The sequence below is a fragment of the Trachypithecus francoisi genome, unplaced genomic scaffold (assembly GCF_009764315.1).
Source record: "Trachypithecus francoisi isolate TF-2019V2 unplaced genomic scaffold, Tfra_2.0 Lachesis_group0, whole genome shotgun sequence".
NCBI lineage: Eukaryota > Metazoa > Chordata > Mammalia > Primates > Cercopithecidae > Trachypithecus > Trachypithecus francoisi.
This window is the reverse complement of record NW_022681453.1, coordinates 38469705-38489761: the sequence shown is the minus strand read 5'-3', so window position 1 is coordinate 38489761 and position 20057 is coordinate 38469705. Positions and strand designations below refer to the sequence as shown.

General features: G+C 39.4%; 1 long non-coding RNA gene across 1 annotated transcript; it reads right to left on the bottom strand.

The window, feature by feature from the left end:
• Positions 1-3378: 3378 nt before the first annotated feature.
• Positions 3379-19536, bottom strand: LOC117076450. Its single transcript, XR_004434370.1, has 3 exons — positions 19311-19536; positions 4445-4664; positions 3379-3526 (listed from the first exon to the last, which is right to left on the bottom strand). It is a non-coding gene; the product is annotated as an uncharacterized LOC117076450 (long non-coding RNA).
• Between the last annotated feature and the right edge of the window lie 521 nt (positions 19537-20057).

Below are 20057 nucleotides of genomic sequence, written 5' to 3'. Positions count from 1 at the left end.
ATTTTGCCACAGATGTTTTATTTTATAAGTGGATGAACTTCATCATTTTCATTGACTAAAATGTCTAAAAATAGGTAAACAGTTATAAAAACAGCAAAAGGTTAACAAGGCTGAAACAGAGGCCATATGCTGGCTTCTTTCTTGAAAAGTAAACATATCAAACTGAAATAAAAGAAAATCTAATATGAAAAAATATATTCTAACTGAAAACGAGAACTCATTACACTAATTATGACAGGAAATGTGTTTTGGTAGCCTCTTACTGAAAAGGTTTTCTCACGTCTCACATCCTCCCTTCTCTTCCCACCTCCCCACCCTGAATGTACACACACAGAGGGAATGTTTTCCATGAACAGTCAATGTGGTGAAAAGAGGAAATGCTCTAAAGTCACTTTCCATGGAAAATAAAATTCCAACGTTTAACTCCCTTCTTGAAGCTATGGCATCATAATCTCCAGAGGGCCTCTGCTAGAATACTAATATTTCATTTCATTCACCATTACCAACACTTTCAGAACTTGGTTCTGCCATTTTCTCATTCTCTGGCACTAAGAACTTGCTTAAACATTCTTAAATCTCCTTCCTTCATTGGTAAATAACAAGGTACGTTTATATAAGGATGCACGTTTCCTACAGTTGTGGGGAAGACGACATGGAATGATGTCCATAAAGGGCTTACTTTGCATCACGCCTGAATTGTAAAAGGCACTCAATCAACAGTAGTTGCTACTGCTATTATCATTATTAATTATTATTGTTACTATTCTCATTAGCTAATGGGAAAGGAATAAGATCCAAGTGGGCTCAATCAGATGATTAGAAGGCGAAGAGAAGTGTGTGGATGAAAGCCATGGAGGATGAGAAGTTTGCAGGCTCTGCCGTTCCATGCTGTACAGGGAGCAGAAGACTCTAATCAACACCACCACCTCTTTGACAAGTTTGCCTGCAGCCAGGCCTGGCTCTATTGACTCATCTGCCACTACCACAGATGCCACAGTCTCCATATTGGTGGGCAGACTAATAGAAGAAAATCAGTGCAAATCCAGAGCATTTGGATAATTTCAGCTCCTTTGGTCATTTCCTAGGAGAGGTCAAAAATTGTCCTCTTTTGTCTAGGGTGGCTGAAGACCCACGTTCCTGTTGAATTTTTGCTTCATGTTTTAATCTCTTAGCTCTTGATTGTGGAAAAATAATTGAGGAGATAGAGAGGGTTAAAGGAAAGAATAAAAGGGAATAAACATGACTTTTAGATCCATATTTAGTATTCTTTTCTGCAAGATTCACCTGGGGATTTGGCTAATCACATATTTGCAACTGGTGCTCAGCCCAGTCCCTCATATGCTGCAGGAACACCATCATTTCTCTGGCTGTGATGCGCAAGTGCATTTTTAACTCTACCTTTATGGCCTTTGGATCATTTCTGCCTATGAAAATAGAGCCAAGCAAGAATTTCCTGAGCTTCTGGGTTCTGGACTTGAAGAAGCATTTCTTCACAGAGAGTATTCAGAGAACTCACATTACACCAAATTTTAACAGTTGTTATCCGAGCTGCCAATAAGTGTGAGAAAGGCTGTCAAACAAAGCCAAATGGAGTTCCTTACTGCAAGACTTCTCAGAGCCTTGAATGTGTTAATATGGAATAATAATTCCTAAGAACAGCACTCCTGGCCATCCAGTACTTTTTTTTAAATCACAGAACATTTCCCCAAAATGCTGAGGAAAGTCCCAAGATTTTTTTTTTTGTTTTTGTTTTTGTTTTGAGACAGAGTCTCGCTCTGTCACCCAGGCTAGGGTGCAGTGGCATGATCTTGGCTCACTGCAAGCTCCGCCTCCCGGGTTCACACCATTCTCCTGCCTCAACCTCCCAAGTAGCTGGGACTACAGGCGCCCGCCACCACACCCGGCTAATTTCTCGTATTTTTAGTAAAGATGGGCTTTCACCATGTTAGCCAGGATGGTCTCAATCTCCTGACCTCGTGATCTGCCCGCCTCGGCCCCCCAAAGTGCTGGGATTACAGGCGTGAGCCACCGCACCCACCCCCAAGATGGTTTTACATCCAAATTTACTCATTTTGTCTTAACTTTTGTTGACTTGGTAACCTAAAGTCATAAAATCTATTTAAGTAAAGAATTTTAAAATCCCATAATCATCCTTAGTAATACTGGTATGAAGCTTGTTCAGGACACAGAACTCTGAATCTTTAACTAACACCACAAGTCTTGAGATATATACAAAGATGGATAACTCATGCAATATCAAACACCTGAATTCTATGAAAAACATTTTTCTTAAACTCCCATGTAGACACTTGAGGATTAAAGCCAGAAGTTACTTTGAGAGTTGAAGGAAAGACAGAGTGATTGGTTCTGTCCCTAAAGACATTCTCCATAAGTGGCCCCTTTTCAAACTCCATGGAGTGGACAGGTACAGGCAAGTGCCTCTTTTATATGTTCATGCTCACCCATAACCTACAGAACAGATCCGATACATATGGATTTGGTTGAAACATGTGAACTTGGCTAACGGTAATGGTTTTGTTTTGACTGCAGGCAAATACATTGAATAAAACAATAAATGTATGTCTTGAGGAATCGGGGACTATGCTCTCCAGAAGCAGACAACTTCTCTGAAGTCTCCTCCTAGTGAACAGGGTTGATTTTGCCTGAAATCCCCTCTTCCTCCTTCAGTCAGTCAGCAAGTTTTATTTATCTTTTAGATGCCTCCATGTCTTGGGGGTTGGTGAAGGAAAGAGTCCAGACATTCTTACACCATTGGAAGGCAGATTATGTTAGCCAATTGAATTCCCTCTGTCCTCAGGATAAAATCCTGTGTCACAGGTCACTAGGTGTGGGAAGTTCTCTCTCCGCTTTGGAAATAGTAGATAGTAAGGGTCTTAAGCCTGGAGTAAAGACCATCATTGCCATAAGGGCAGAGATGGCCTTCTTGTAAATGAAACCAATACTGAGGAGAACAGACTTGGAAGATGGCAAAGTAGAGTCCTGATGACAGTGTTCAAACTCTACCCTGCAGGTCTTTGACCCATCTCTGCCTCTAATAAGAGGAACCAAGCAAGAATTTCCTGAGCTTCTGGTTTCTGGACTTGAGGAAGCATTTTTTTTTTTTTCACAGAGGGTTTTCGAGAGAGCCCTTGGATCTAGCCACAACTCTGAAATATATCCCTCCAAAGTTTCAACTTACAGGCGCAGTAGTGTCTTTTCTGTTTCAGCTAGTTTGAGCTGGGTTTCTAAAGCTGCAATAAGAAAGTAGCTGAATAATCCACTCCTATTCTTAAAAATTCATGCAAAATTTGCATTCTCCTTCATAATACATCCATGTGTGTTTTAAAAAGAAAAACATGTTAAATTATTTACCTTTGAGTAAAGTTGACTTTCCAGAAGGATGTGCCATGTTTATACAGTGTCTTCTCTCGCCCCTCGCTCACTGCTGAGGACCCCAGTTTTGAGTTGCATCGTTGTGGAATAAGAATGTTAACAGTGCCTTTCTGAGACTTTCAGTCTTACTATCCTGAAGGAAAGAGAAGAAGAAGCTGAATGAAAGAAGATGAAGAAGAATTACATCCTAGGGAGGCTCACGTACTGGCCTCCTTTGCCTGGAGCTCCACTGACTACAATTCATAAAGCAACATGACTGACTGTTACTGAGCACTTACTATGTGCCAAATGCTTTAAATGTATGATTTTACTCCTCATAACAACCTTTGAGGAGGCTACTATTATTGCTTCTAGTTTATAATTTTTTAAAAAAAGAAACTCATTCAGACTTTAAAAAATTATGCAAGACTACAAACCTAAAAATAACAAAGGCAGAGTCAAAACCTATACAAATTAGGAACCTAAAATCATCATTATCATCAACATCATCATTATCATGATCACATTTATTATATGCCAGAAACTGCTCAAGTGTTTTACCTAAATAATGGAACAGGTAGTTAATTTTATCCTTTTCTCAAAAATGGGAAAACCAAAATTAACTTTGCTTAAAATGACACAGCAAGTATGTTTCAAAACTAGATGATCTTGCTCCGGAGTCTACAAACTTGATAGTAGATTATTGATCATAGTTTTCTTCTTTCCTTAGCCTTTTAGGGTAGATAAAAAGGAAGAACAGTGCCTCCTTGTAAAGTAGAAGAGGCCCCAAGACCCTTATACCATCCTATCTATGTACGAGAACTTCCCATTGACAACCAAAGGTAAGAAACAGAAAACTTTGCCACAGCAAAGCCTCACCATTGTCTACATCACACTCAAAGTTGCACCGTCTACAGTCTGGCCCAATTCATGTCTTCTGATTTCACTGGGTCATGTCAAAGACCCTTCTTGGTAGCAGAATAAAAAGGGGCACGTAGTTATATTAGTTTTCTATGGCTGATGTAACAAATTACCACAAATTTAGTGCCTTAGAAAAACAAAAATGTATTACCTTACACATCTAGATGTCAGACATTGCAGTGGGTCAGCAAGGCTGTGTTCCTTCTGGAGGCTTTAGGGGAAAATCTGTTTCCTTGCCTTCTCTAGCTTCTAGAGGCTTCTTGCATTCTTGGCTTTCGCCCCTTCCTTCATCTTTAAAGTCTGCAGTGTAGTATCTTCAAGTCTTCCTTTGACTCTGACCCTTGTGGCTTCCTCTTTCCCGCATAAGGACCCTTGTAATGACATTGAGTCCACCTGGATAATCCAAAAAACAAAAACAAAAAAAACAAAAAAAAAACACTTCCCATCTCAAGATTCTTAATCACATCTACAAAGTCCCCTTTCCCTTGTAAAGGTAATATACTCAGAGGTTCCAAGGATTAAGATGCGGACATCTTTGAGGAGCCATTATTTTGATTCCCATATACCTTCCCCAGGGCCCAACAGACACTACTGCTTGAAAATAACTTCAAGCTTCATGATTTCAGTTTTGAGTCACATCTCTCTCCTCCAGCTCCGGATCATGGATTGGAACCAGAAGGCTCTCCTGCTGAGTCCAAGAGGGAGCTAGAGAAAGGGGTTGAGACCATTCACACCATTATCCCTTTTTCTTCTGGCCTAAAGGTCATTATCACCTTTAACTCACAGCATTGCCATTTCTGATTGTCAGATGCATTCATCTCTGGGTATTTGCTGCATCTGAAACTTCCAGAGTAAGTTTACACAGTTCTCTCTTTAATACTTGTGTTTTCAAACACAGTATGAGCAGTGATTATTTCCTTCTTTAGGTCTGAGATCACCGTGCTTTCCATACTTCATAATAGCAAGTGATTTATTTGTTTTAGAGCCTGTGTTCTTGGATTCCCTCCCAGGCTATGTTTGAATGGCATTATAGAATTTTGCCAATCTTTGTTTTCTTTGCTACAATATCAGAGAAATGGAACTGAAATACCCACAGTTTTCAGACACTTCTTAACCAATTGTCTTCACTTCCATAGTAAAAAAAAAAAAAAAACAGTAAACTCTTTATTTCAGTCTCACATACAATTATGGAGTCTCTTCACTCTCTTAAATCTTGGACTAAATGAAAGTAGTCATGGGTCAAAGTTGGCTTTAAATTATACATTCTGAAAGATGAATAAAAAAAACAAACTCTCCTTATTCACATATTAGGGCTGAGAAGAAGGGCCCTACATTTAAGAACATCATTTGTCCTAACAATAGGTATTTTCAAAGCTTTGACCAAATCTTTGGAATTCAAAGGAGACCTGGAATGGAGTTTTAAGGGAGAGCTAAGGAAAACTGCATTACTCTGCATAAGAAAGTGGAAGACTTTTTGTTTTTGCTTTTTTTATTTCTTTAGAGGCAGCCATAGACAATACATAAATAAATGAAAGTCATGGTGTCCCAATAAACTTTACAAAAAAAAAAAGACGATAGCATGTACCTCAGAAATATGTAGAACTATTATGTGTCTATAGTAATTAAAAATAAAAGGGTATAAAAAGGTGAAGAACCCTTGAATAATACCCCAAAGTATAAAAACCGGGGCGGTATATGGCTGATGTGGTTTCGCTATCACCTTGAATTGTAATCCCTATAATCCCCAGGTGTCAAGGTTGGAACCAGGTGAAGGTAACTGAATCATGGGGGCAGTTTCCCCCATGCTGTTCTCATGATAGTGAGTGAGTCTCCCGAGATCTGATGGTTTTATAAGCGACTGGCATTTCCCGTATTTGCACTCACTCCGTCCTGAAGCCCTGCGAAGAAGATGCCTGCTTCTCCTTTGCCTTCTGCCACGATTGTAAGTTTCCTGAGGCCTCCCCAGCAATGCAGAACTGTGAGTCAATTAAACTTCTTTCCTTTACAAATTACCCAGTCTAGGGCAGCAGTAAAGAATTACCCAGTTCTTTATAGCAGCATGAGAACTAACGAATACAATGGCACATACACCTCTCCGGAGACAATTACGGCAAAGAGATTACAATATGCTGAAATTACAAATAGGTTATTAACAGGGAGTTGGGGTGGTTTAACAGGAACCCTAAGACACAAGAATGACATCAGTGAAAATAGCATCCATCTTCCCCTCCATGCTATGGCGAAGGTTTGGCAATAAACAGGACAGGTCTTAGGGTTGACCCAAGGAGCACTGTTCCTGATAAACTATGGTTGTATTCCTTTTTGAGAAGTAGGAGTGGTGGAAATCACATGGACTTGGTTAACCACTAAGACCTGGGTACAAATCCTACTTCGACCTGTCATTAGCTGCAGGTCCTTGGACTACTTACTTCATCTGTGAGTCTTAGTATCCAGCTTCGCCAAACTTTATAAGGCTCAGGAAAAATACAAAAGGACAGAACGCCATGAGGGAAGGGCAGGCCCTTAATGCACGTTCCCTTCCTCCTTCTTATGCTGTGGTTATTGGTTTCCCTTGGATGACCATTTAAAATAAGAGTCTGAAACACTCCACAAATGTGTGAGAGCACAGCTGCTCATCTAGCATTTCAGGTTTTCATTACACAAACTGATAAGACTTATATTCTGTAATTGGTGCATGTTCTTTTTTTGCCTAATGACACTAATCTGTTTTTATCTTAGTCATTTAACTGAGTTTCATGATTAGCACAGGCAAGGTTTTAGGGATTTAAATCATTTGTTTGATGTTTTTGCTTTTAGGCATGTTTGATTATTTATTAAAATCGATAAAATCAGCTGTGTCAACTAGTTATTAAAACTATAATTCTTTTATTGGCTAATAGCAGGAGGGCTGAAGCAAAAGAAAAACTAAAACATTACATGAATTCTTGATTATGAAGCAAGTTTCTATAGGGGTGGCCTACATACTTTGCATTAACTGAAGCCTGTTTAGAACAAGTCTGTTCTATCTTTAGTCAATAAGGAAAGGACCAAGTGGGTAAGCATATGTGCAACTCATGTTCTAATTTATGCTTTAAAATAAAAACAAGTTTGAAAGAAGCAATGTGTTCTGGTCTTCAGAAAAGAAATACCAAGTACGTGCTAAGGGAGAGTGGTGAATAGTATCCAAAGATGACTTCCCTCCATTCCTTCCCACCCTGTACCTGCATGTCATTCCAGCCACCAAGAGGTAAATGTTCTGCCCCTTTTTCTGAATCTAGTTCTGCCTGTGACCTGCTTTGGCTGATGGAATATGGTGGGGGTGACACTCTGCCAGTTCTGGTCAAGGTCTTCAAGAGGCCTTTAAGAGCTTCCACTTTGAATGTAGAAAGCCAGATGCCACGCTCTAAAAAAGCTTGGGCCAGAATACTAAATGATGAAACACCACATGGAAAAAGAAGGACACATGGTGAAGTTCAGAGATGCAATGTGGGACAAGCAAGTAGCATCTTCTTGTAGCTCCCAGCCCGGCCCACCCCATATGGAACAGAAGAACTGCCCAGATAAGCTCTACCAGCATTCCTAATGTAAGTACTGTGAATAATAATAAATTATTATCTTTTTAAGCCACTAAGTTTTGGGGTGCTCTGTTATTCATCAATATATAACTCAAACAAGGGCAGGAGGGATAAGAGAATGACCATAGACTTTCAGGTAACTTTTAAAATAAAATATTTTACTGAAGGAGTGAATTTCTGTTGGCCCAGGATTACCTCTTCCCTTCAATGAAATTTCAACAGAAAGAGCTCCTCTTACTGAAACATTGTAGGAAAGAGAGAGAATGCACACAGATGAGAAAACATTGGTCTAGGATTCAGAGTTCTGGCTCCAGCCCGGGCTCTGCCACTCAGTGAAACAATGCTGGATAAAGCAGTTCACCCTCTGGGCTTCCATTTTGTCATCAGTCAAATGAATAAAAGTAGCTAAGAGGGTCATTTGGCCTAGGATTTTACAGCCTTAGGTGTAGATGCTGAAACATGAACCTTCTGTATTGTTTTATATGTAATCAGAGAAAGATACTCAAGGATGGAGAATAGATAACGTTCTCCACAAAACTTTAAATTTGTGTCTCATTATCTGAACTCACTGCCTGTGTAATGTGGTGTTATAATTTGTTTTTAAAAACTATAACTTGTGACCAATGTAATTATGTTGCATTGTATTTTGTATGCTGACTAAATTTTAATTTGAAATTTTCAAACTTTAAAAAATGTTCTAAATATTGTAAGCTGGTTTAGGTATTTCTTTGTTTCTAACATTTTGGAAGTCTTAGAAGATAGAACTGATCTGTACCTCTTTTAAGCTGTAAGAAATCCTAGGTGTTAGTAGCTATGTTGTCTCTAGGATCCCTTTTAGCTCTATAAGTTGACTGTCACCCAGGTTTTCTTTCATTATTGTACCTACAGAATAATAAAGTACATATTGAATATAATTTGTAATTTTTCTGATATCTTTTTATGGTACCAAGACATCCTTCTGAACTGATAGGCTTCATCAGAAATAAAAAGTTTGTCCCAAGAAATCAAAATAACTGTACAGAATGTTTCACATGTCTTGGTGGTGTTAACAAAATGTTTGCCCACATAAAGAGCTAACTTACTAGCCATAGGCAGCTCTTAGACAGGTGTCTCATGTCTGTGTGTGTGCATGAACACATGATAAGTTACCAAAATCATAATAGTATTTTAACCCCAGTTATATAAACAATTTAGCCTCTCCTTCTCTCCTGCAAAAAGACAAAAGAAACAGAGAAAAAGATGCTTTTAACTTTGTAAAAAATTAAGTACCCAAGAGAAGAAAGAAAAAAAAATAGTAAATATATAAAATATATGCAAATTAAAGCAGTATAATACCATTATCACCTGTCAAACTTGCAAATTAAAAAAATTAATTCCCAATGAAGCCAAAATAAAGACATTTTCATTCTAAAAGACTGAAATAATTTGTCACCAGATACTTACTAAAAAATATATTAAAAAGTTATTCTTTTTTTTTTTTTTTTTTTTTTTTTTTTATTTTTTATTTTTTATTTTTTATTTTTTTATTTTTTATTTTTTTTTTATTTATTTATTTTTATTATACTTTAAGTTCTAGGGTACATGTGCATACGTTATATCATGTATAACTCCCCATGCAATCCCTCCCTCCTCCCCCCTCCCCATGATAGGCCCCAGTGTGTGATGTTCCCCTCCCGAGTCCAAGTGATCTCATTGTTCAGTTCCCACCTATGAGTGAGAACATGCGGTGTTTGGTTTCTCTTCTTGTGATAGTTTGCTAAGAATGATGGTTCCAGCTGCATCCATGTCCCTACAAAGGACGCAAACTCATCCTTTTTGATGGCTGCATAGTATTCCATGGTGTATATGTGCCACATTTTCTTAATCCAGTCTGTCACAGATGGACATTTGGGTTGATTCCAAGTCTTTGCTATTGTGAATAGTGCCGCAATAAACATACGTGTGCATGTGTCTTTGTAGTAGAGTAATTTATAATCCTTTGGGTATATACCCAGTAGTGGGATGGCTGGGTCATATGGTACATCTAGTTCTAGATCCTTGAGGAATCGCCATACTGTTTTCCATAATGGTTGAACTAGTTTACAATCCCACCACAGTGTAAAAGTGTTCCTATTTCTCCACATCCTCTCCAACATCTATTGTTTCCTGACTTCTTAATGATTGCCATTCTAACTGGTGTGAGATGGTATCTCATTGTGGTTTTGATTTGCATTCTCTGATGGCGAGTGATGACGAGCATTTTTTCATGTGTCTGTTGGCTGTATGGATGTCTTCTTTTGAGAAATGTCTGTTCATATCCTTTCCCCACTTTTTGATGGGGTTGTTTGTTTTTTTCTTGTATATTTGTTTGAGTTCTTTGTAGATTCTGGATATTAGCCCTTTGTCAGATGAGTAGGTTGCAAAAATTTTCTCCCATTCTGTAGGTTGCCTGTTCACTCTGATGGTAGTTTCTTTTGCTGTGCAAAAGCTCTTTAGTTTAATGAGATCCCATTTGTCAATTTTGGCTTTTGCTGCCGTTGCTTTTGGTGTTTTAGACATGAAGTCCTTGCCCATGCCTATGTCCTGAATGGTACTACCTAGATTTTCTTCTAGGGTTTTTATGGTATTAGGTCTAACATTTAGTCTCTAATCCATCTTGAATTAATTTTCGTATAAGGGGTAAGGAAAGGATCCAGTTTCAGCTTTCTACTTGTGGCTAGCCAATTTTCCCAGCACCATTTATTAAATAGGGAATCCTTTCCCCATTTCTTGTTTTTTCAGGTTTGTCAAAGATCAGATGGCTGTAGATGTGTGGTATTATTTCTGAGGACTCTGTTCTGTTCCATTGGTCTATTTCTCTGTTGTGGTACCAGTACCATGCTGTTTTGGTTACTGTAGCCTTGTAGTATAGTTTGAAGTCAGGTAGCGTGACGCTCCAGCTTTGTCCTTTTGACCTAGGATTGTCTTGGCAATGCGGGCTCTTTTTTGGTTCCATATGAACTTTAAAGCAGTTTTTTCCAATTCTGTGAAGAAACTCATTGGTAGCTTGATGGGGATGGCATTGAATCTAAAATCACCTTGGCAGTATGGCCATTTTCACGATATTGATTCTTCCTATCCATGAGCATGGTATGTTCTTCCATTTGTTTGTGTCCTCTTTGATTTCACTGAGCAGTGGTTTGTAGTTCTCCTTGAAGAGGTCCTTTACATCCCTTGTAAGCTGGATTCCTAGGTATTTTATTCTCTTTGAAGCAATTGTGAATGGAAGTTCATTCCTGATTTGGCTCTCTGCTTGTCTGTTACTGGTGTATAAGAATGCTTGTGATTTTTGCACATTAATTTTGTATCCTGAGACTTTGCTGAAGTTGCTTATCAGCTTAAGGAGATTTTGGGCTGAGACGATGGGTTTTTCTAAATATACAATCATGTCATCTGCAAACAGGGACAATTTGACTTCTTCTTTTCCTAACTGGATACCCTGATTTCTTTCTCTTGCCTGATTGCCCTAGCCAGAACTTCCAACACTATGTTGAATAGGAGTGGTGAGAGAGGGCATCCCTGTCTTGTGCCAGTTTTCAAAGGGAATTTTTCCAGTTTTTGCCCATTCAGTATGATATTAGCTGTGGGTTTGTCATAAATAGCTCTTATTATTTTGAGGTACGTTCCATCAATACCGAATTTATTGAGCGTTTTTAGCATAAAGGGCTGTTGAATTTTGTCAAAAGCCTTTTCTGCATCTATTGAGATAATCATGTGTTCTTGTCTTTGGTTCTGTTTATATGCTGGATTACGTTTATTGATTTGCGAATGTTGAACCAGCCTTGCATCCCAGGGATGAAGCCCACTTGATCATGGTGGATAAGCTTTTTGATGTGCTGCTGAATCCGGTTTGCCAGTATTTTATTGAGAATTTTTGCATCGATGTTCATCAGGGATATTGGTCTAAAATTCTCTTTTTTTGTTGTGTCTCTGCCAGGCTTTGGTATCAGGATGATGTTGGCCTCATAAAATGAGTTAGGGAGGATTCCCTCTTTTTCTATTGATTGGAATAGTTTCAGAAGGAATGGTACCAGCTCCTCCTTGTACCTCTGGTAGAATTCAGCTGTGAATCCATCTGGTCCTGGACTTTTTTTGGTGGGTAGGCTATTAATTGTTGCCTCAATTTCAGAGCCTGTTATTGGTCTATTCAGGGATTCAACTTCTTCCTGGTTGTCTTGGGAGAGTGTAAGTGTCCAGGAAATTATCCATTTCTTCTAGATTTTCTAGTTGATTTGCGTAGAGGCATTTATAGTATTCTCTGATGGTTGTTTGTATTTCTGTGGGGTCAGTGGTGATATCCCCTTTATCATTTTTATTGCGTCTATTTGATTCCTCTCTCTTTTCTTCTTTATTAGTCTTGCTAGCGGTCTGTCAATTTTGTTGATCTTTTCAAAAAACCAACTCCTGGATTCATGGATTTTTTGGAGGGTTTTTTGTGACTCTATCTCCTTCAGTTCTGCTCTGATCTTAGTTATTTCTTGCCTTCTGCTAGCTTTTGAATGTGTTTGCTCTTGCCTCTCTAGTTCTTTTAATTGTGATGTTAAAGTGTCAATTTTAGATCTTTCCTGCTTTCTCTTGTGGGCATTTAGTGCTATAAATTTCCCTCTACACACTGCTTTAAATGTGTCCCAGAGATTCTGGTATGTTGTATCTTTGTTCTCATTGGTTTCAAAGAACATCTTTATTTCTGCTTTCATTTCGTTATGTACCCAGTAGTCATTCAGGAGCAGGTTGTTCAGTTTCCATGTAGTTGAGCGTTTTGATTGAGTTTCTTAGTCCTGAGTTCTAGTTTGATTGCACTGTGGTCTGAGAGACAGTTTGTTATAATTTCTGTTCTTGTACATTTGCTGAGGAGTGCTTTACTTCCAATTATGTGGTCAATTTTGAATAAGTGCGATGTGGTGCTGAGAAGAATGTATATTCTGTTGATTTGGGGTGGAGAGTTCTATAGATGTCTATTAGGTCCGCTTGGTGCAGAGATGAGTTCAATTCCTGGATCCTTGTTAACTTTCTGTCTCGTTGATCTGTCTAATGTTGACAGTGGAGTGTTGAAATCTCCCATTATTATTGTATGGGAGTCTAAGTCTCTTTGTAGGTCTCTAAGGACTTGCTTTATGAATCTGGGTGCTCCTGTATTGGGTGCATATATATTTAGGATAGTTAGCTCTTCCTGTTGAATTGATCCCTTTACCATTATGTAATGGCCTTCTTTGTCTCTTTTGATCTTTGATGGTTTAAAGTCTGTTTTATCAGAGACTAGGATTGCAACCCCTGCTTTTTTTTGTTCTCCATTTGCTGGTAGATCTTCTCTCCATCCTTTTTTTGAGCCTATGTATGTCTCTGCATGTGAGATGGGTCTCCTGAATACAGCAGACTGATGGGTCTTGACTCTTGATCCAGTTTGCCAGTCTGTGTCTTTTAATTGGAGCATTTAGTCCATTGACATTTAAGGTTAATATTGTTATGTGTGAACTTGATCCTGTCATTATGATATTAACTGGTTATTTTGCTCGTTAGTTGATGCAGTTTCTTCCTAGCCTCGATGGTCTTTACATTTTGGCATGTTTTTGCAATGGCTGGTACCAGTTGTTCCTTTCCATGTTTAGGGCTTCCTTCAGGGTCTCTTGTAAGGCAGGCCTGGTGGTGACAAAATCTCTAAGCATTTGCTTATCTGTAAAGGATTTTATTTCTCCTTCACTGATGAAACTTAGTTTGGCTGGATATGAAATTCTGGGTTGAAAATTCTTTTCTTTAAGAACGTTGAATATTGGCCCCCACTCTCTTCTGGCTTGTAGAGTTTCTGCCGAGAGATCTGCTGTTAGTCTGATGGGCTTCCCTTTGTGGGTACCCGACCTTTCTCTCTGGCTGCCCTTAAGATTTTTTCCTTCATTTCAACTTTGGTGAATCTGGCAATTATGTGTCTTGGAGTTGCTCTTCTGGAGGAGTATCTTTGTGGCGTTCTCTGTATTTCCTGAATTTGAATGTTGGCCTGCCCTACTAGGTTGGGGAAGTTCTCCTGGATGATATCCTGAAGAGTGTTTTCCAACTTGGTTCCATTTTCCCCCTCACTTTCAGGCACCCCAATCAGACGTAGATTTGGTCTTTTTACATAATCCCATACTTCTTGCAGGCTTTGTTCATTTCTTTTTCTTCTTTTTTCTTTTGGTTTCTCTTCTCGCTTCATTTCATTCATTTGATCCTCAATCGCTGATACTCTTTCTTCCAGTTGATCGAGTCGGTTACTGAAGCTTGTGCATTTGTCACGTATTTCTCGTGTCATGGTTTTCATCTCTGTCATTTCGTTTGATCTTCTCTGCATTAATTAGTCTAGCTGTCAATTCTTCCACTTTTTTTTCAAGATTTTTAGTTTCTTTGCGCTGGGTACGTAATTCCTCCTTTAGCTCTGAGAAGTTTGATGGACTGAAGCCTTCTTCTCTCATCTCGTCAAAGTCATTCTCTGACCAGCTTTGATCCGTTGCTGGCGATGGGCTGCGCTCCTTTGCAGGGGGAGATGCGCTCTTATTTTTTGAATTTCCAGCTTTTCTGCCCTGCTTTTTCCCCATCTTTGTGGTTTTATCTGTCTCTGGTCTTTGATGATGGTGACGTACTGATGGGGTTTTGGTATAGGTGTCCTTCCTGTTTGATAGTTTTCCGTCTGACAGTCAGAAGGACTGTCTGTTGGTCTGTTGGAGATTGCTTGAGGTCCACTCCAGACCCTGTTTGCCTGGGTATCAGCAGCAGAGGTTGCCAAGATAGAATATTGCTGAGCAGCGAGTGTACCTGTCTGATTCTTCCTTTGGAAGTTTCCTCTCAGGATGACTCCACCCTGTGAGGTGTGGGGTGTCAGACTGCCCCTAGTGGGGGATGTCTCCCAGCTAGGCTACTCAGGGGTCAGGGACCCACCTGAGCAGGCAGTCTGTCCGTTCTCGATCTCAACCTCCGCGTTGGGAGATCCACGGCTCTCCCCAAAGCTGTCAGACAGAGTTGTTCGCCTCTGCACCGCCCCCGCTGCTTTCCCTATTGGACCTCAGCTGTGGCTGTCCCCAGAGGTGGAGTCTACAGAGACAGGCAGGTTTCCTTGAGCTGCTGTGAGCTCCACCCAGTTCGAGCTTCCCAGCGGCTTTGTTTACCTACTTAAGCCTCAGCAATGGCGGGCGCCCCTCCCCCAGCCTCGCTGCTGCCTTGCGGATAGATCGCCGCAGACGGCTGTGTTAGCAGTGAGGGAGGCTCCGTGGGCGTGGGACCCTCCCGGCCAGGTGTGTGGTATAATTCTCCTGGTGTGCCTGTTTCCTTAAAGCGCAGTATTGGGGTGGGAGTTACCGATTTTCCAGGTGTTATGTGTCTCAGTTCCCCTGGCTAGGAAACGGATTTCCTTCCCCCTTGCGCTTCCAGGTGAGGCGATGCCTCGCCCTGCTTCAGCTCACGCTGGTCAGGCTGCAGCAGCTGACCAGCACCGATTGTCCGGCACTCCCTAGAGAGATGACCCCAGTACCTCAGTTGAAAATGCAGAAATCACCGGTCTTCTGTGTTACTCGCGCTGGGAGTTGGAGACTGGAGCTGTTACTATTCGGCCATCTTGCTCCGCCCCTACCACTAAAAAGTATTCTTTAAGCAGAAGGAAGATTATCCCAGATGAAGAACAGAGATAAAAAAAAAGAGTAAAGAGCCAAAAAAAAATGGTAAATATGTGATGTCTCAAAATGAATACTGAATGTACGAAACAATAATACTAATGTCTTACTGGCTTCTGTAATATATAAAATTAAAATACACAATGTCATATCAATCAGTAGGGAATAAATAGCATTAAAGTGGCTATCACTAATGTTCATAATAAAGTTAAAAGTCCTAATATTAGACTTTGATATGTCAAAGATAGATTTAATAGCCATGTAAATACCAAAATAATATAAGTAAAACTTTCAAACTCCTAGAGCAAAACGGAGATAATAAAAACTCTTTAATATAATTTATCCAAAAACATAGAAAAGAAAAAGAAGAGAGGATAGGCTAGATAGATAGGAGACACTCTAATATATCAATAATTACATTAACTATAAATGTACTAAATGCTCCATATAAATGACAAAGACTATCCAACTGGACTTAAAAACAAAACAAAACAAAACACTCTATACTGTTTAAAAGGCATAAATATAATGGTTGAAGGCAAAATATTTTTTAAAAGAGGAAAAATATATGCAATATAAAGTAACAAAATGGAAACTGTGAAATAAAACAAAATATATTTTCAGTCAAAAGTACTACTGGAGTAAACAGGGGCAAATAAATAACAAATATTTACTCACTAGGAAAATGTAGCAATTCTAAATTTGTATGCACCTAACAACATAACCTCAAAATACATGAATCAAAAATTAACACAGTTATAACATGAAGTAGGTAAATCCACAATCATAGTAGAGTATTTTAACATCGATTTCTCTGCTACTGTCAGGCCAACTGAACAAAATCAGTATAGATGTAAAAGATTTGAAGGATACAACTAGCAAACCCAATTCAAAGCAAGTACATAGAATACTGTCCCAAACTAGATAATGCACATTCTTCACAGGCACATGTAAAATGTAGCCACAGTTGATAACAGGCCATGAAGTAACTCCTAACAAATTTCAAGAGGTTGGAACCATATAGAGTATGTTCTCTGACCTGTAGCAACTAAATTAGTAATCAAAAACAAAAAGTTAAGTAGAAAATCCATACACAGTACTTGGAGTTTAAGAAATACATGTTAGTAGCCTCTACTTCCAGCTATGACAGAGTTGATAGTGGATAATAATCCTCTTCAAAAATAACTATAAAACTGGATATAAGAATAATGATGATGACTAAATGTAATTCTACCACTGTTGGTGAGAGAATTATAAGTGACTTGATGGTTGGCTTTTCTTTGTGTTTTTATATATTCTCTGAGTTTTCTAAATTTAATATTAGTCACTTCGTAAATTCACCGAGAATTACCTTTTCACTCAGTGACGATAAGAAGTTATTATGAATAAGCTGTCATTAATTTTTTAATTAGTTATGTCTTCTATCAGTAGTCGTTATTCTCATATGGGGGCCTTCAACGCTGTTTGATGTTACTAAAAATCTACTAATTCTTTGACCCAGCAGTTCCATTTCTACAAATGTATTTCCCCAGAACACATTCACATATCTGTGCAAAGGTGGCTATGCAAGAATACATACTGTATAGAGAAGTATATTCTGAACTTTTATTTACAGAACACTAGACTTAAATGTCCACTTACAAAGGCCTGGTTAAATAAACTGTGATACATCCATATATAGAAGACTCATGCAGGCATTGACCAAGAGTAAAGTAGGTCTCTATACTCTGATATATTGTATGTCTTTGGTTAACTCTCTTTGTTTACAAGCAACAGAAGTTAATTCTGGCTTATGTAAGCAAAACAAAATGAACTGAGGCAATATGAGTTGATCCACAGAATGGACAGGAGCCTGGAGAGCAGAACAGGAAACAGTTACCCTAGACCACTGGGCATCAGGTATTGCTCCATCATCTTGTCTGAATTCTGGCAATGCCTTTCAAATATTGTTCTGATCCTGAGTATCTCTGGATCTGGCTGAGATTTGGTCTAAGGAGAAATAAGCTGGGTTGCATACCTAACCATTGGCTACCTGAGGACAGGGTACCTGCTTTACAATCCCACAAGGAGTATGCAAAATTAGAAAGTCGTGATTCTCCCAAAATAAAATCAGAGTGCTATTTATGGGGGAAAGAACCCTTTACAGTAGAAAATGCATCCTCTACACACTGTTAAAAGAATAATGCAAAAACAAAAAGTGTATGCATAGTAAATCACCATTTGTGTTTTTAAAAAATGGGAGAGAATACATATTACATGTAGAACATATTCTTAAAACAACAATAACAACAACAACAAACACTAGAAACAACCTTAACATTGTATCTCCCATTAGGTCCTCAGGGCCCATTCCTTTCTGTATTTCCAATGACTAACACTATGTATTGCACTAGAGAGAGACTTACTTTTCATCTTTTAATGTTTTTCAAGTGCCTGAAGTTTTTATGCAATTAAAAAGGGTTAAGGATAATTCATAAAGACAACACATTTTTAGGTGCCTCAAAAATTCTTTAAGAAGTTTGGGGATTGTTGTTATCAATGACCCACCACATCATCTCTCTTCCCTAAACCGCCTCATTGTGTATGCACCCATACAGAGAGCCAAGCAGAAAAGTGCTCATTGTCCAATGGAACAAACCAGCTCCAGCAGGAGAAGCTCCCTGTCTCTGCAGTGCACACATGGCAACACAGCTTCTCCAGGGCCTCGGGAAATAATGACTTATGGAAAGATAAATAGTCAAGGGTTATTTGGTCATCACGCTGGGGCTCCAGCTCTTTAGAGGTTTGCACTGATAGCAAAAACACTGTTGAGTGTCTAAATAATTTGAATGATATTAATACAAGACCCCAGAAAGAGGAAAACAACAATAGCTTGATGACAGCAAGCTGACAATGGGAAGCATTTTGTGGGCTGAGATGATTGTAAAAGCAAACAATGGTGATATTGTCCTTCTGGTGTTATTGTGTAATGCTGTAATTTATGGATGAAGTGGAATTTCAAACAAAATAAACAGACTTGAATTTGTTAACTAATACAGTAAGCATAGAACATTCTGTTATGTGAAACGAGAAATGGAATGTTTTATACACTCCTGCTATTTGCTAAACAGAAATATGTTTATATTTGGCATAACGTCTTGCTTTTGGTTTTGCTAGCTTTTTGAGAATATCCTTTTTCATTTAATCTTGAACAGATACAAAATGTGGGTGAAAGAGGAATATTGTCAATATATACCATTGTACCATTATATTATAGTTCTAGAAGTTAAAATTACAACAATAATAACTTTATCACAAGTGAAAAGGGACAGGTTCTCTTGTCCCCCTCACAGGGCGTATGATGGGAGTGTGGCTCATTTCTTCAGCGCCCCACTGCTCAGACCTCTAGAGGAGCATACCGACAGGCAGGCTGTGGGGCTCCGACCCCACGGCAGTGTCTAGGGGTGACTGTTTACAGCTCCTTAAGCCCCAGTGGACTTGTGTGTTCCTGAAGTCCCAGTGGGCGTGTGTTACTGGGTGCTCTCTTAGTTTGCCGTCTATAGACAGCTCGTGTTAATCACCTCAGTTGGACCCTCTACCTTATCGCAAGGACAGAGGGCTTTCTGTATCCCTGGATATCTTGGCTTGGTGTACCAGAAAAATTGGTCACAAGTGGCTTAGAGAATGAGTGCAAAGTTGTATTGAGTAGAAGTAGCTCTCTGGTGATGGGGGAGTGAGACGGAGATGGTTTTCCCCTGGAGTAAGGCAGCTCAGCAGCCCCAGCTCTCCTCCCACTGCCCCAGCCAAACTCCACCTTGTCCCGCTGGTCAATGGCCTGCCGATGCCTGTCCGCGTGCTCTTCCCCCATCGGGCTCTCGATGACCAGCCACCTGTGTCTTCTCCGCGGATGCGTTCCTCACGACGTCTAGTGGGTGTCTGCCCGCTAGGGCGTGGCAGGGCGGTTTTTATAGGCCCAGGATGGGGGCATGGCTGGAAAGGGTGGGCTCGGAAAATGCAACATTTGGGCAGAAAAGCAGGAGTTCCTGTCCTCACCTAGATCCATGGGGGTGGAGCCCTAGCCAGGGACCCGCTTTCCTCTAACCCTCACTTCCTTTCCCCACTTCCGTATCATTTAAAGGGACCACGCTCTCCTCTTCCCAGTACTGCCGTACCACAAGTAAGCTATGATATCATGTTGAACTATTTAGTTGCAGTTACACTTATAAAAGAAAAGCTACTTCTCTGTAAACTATAAAAAGCAGGTTTTTATCTCAGTAAGGATTGTTAATAATAAATGACTACTATTTACGGAGTTCTTGGATTCACAAGAAGTGAGTCAGCAATGACAAATTACATATCTTATGTCTCAATGCTGAGAATAGTGCTTGGCACTTAGTAGGTACTCAGTAGATATTTGTTGAATAAGTAAATACGTCTTCTACAAGCAAGGTCTTGTTTTAAGCCACGGTTACATCTGTCAAAGACAAAACTAAGTTTGAGACAAAATGAACAAAGGCTGTTTATTCATAAATTGATGGCAAGGGAACCCATCTGCTGTCAC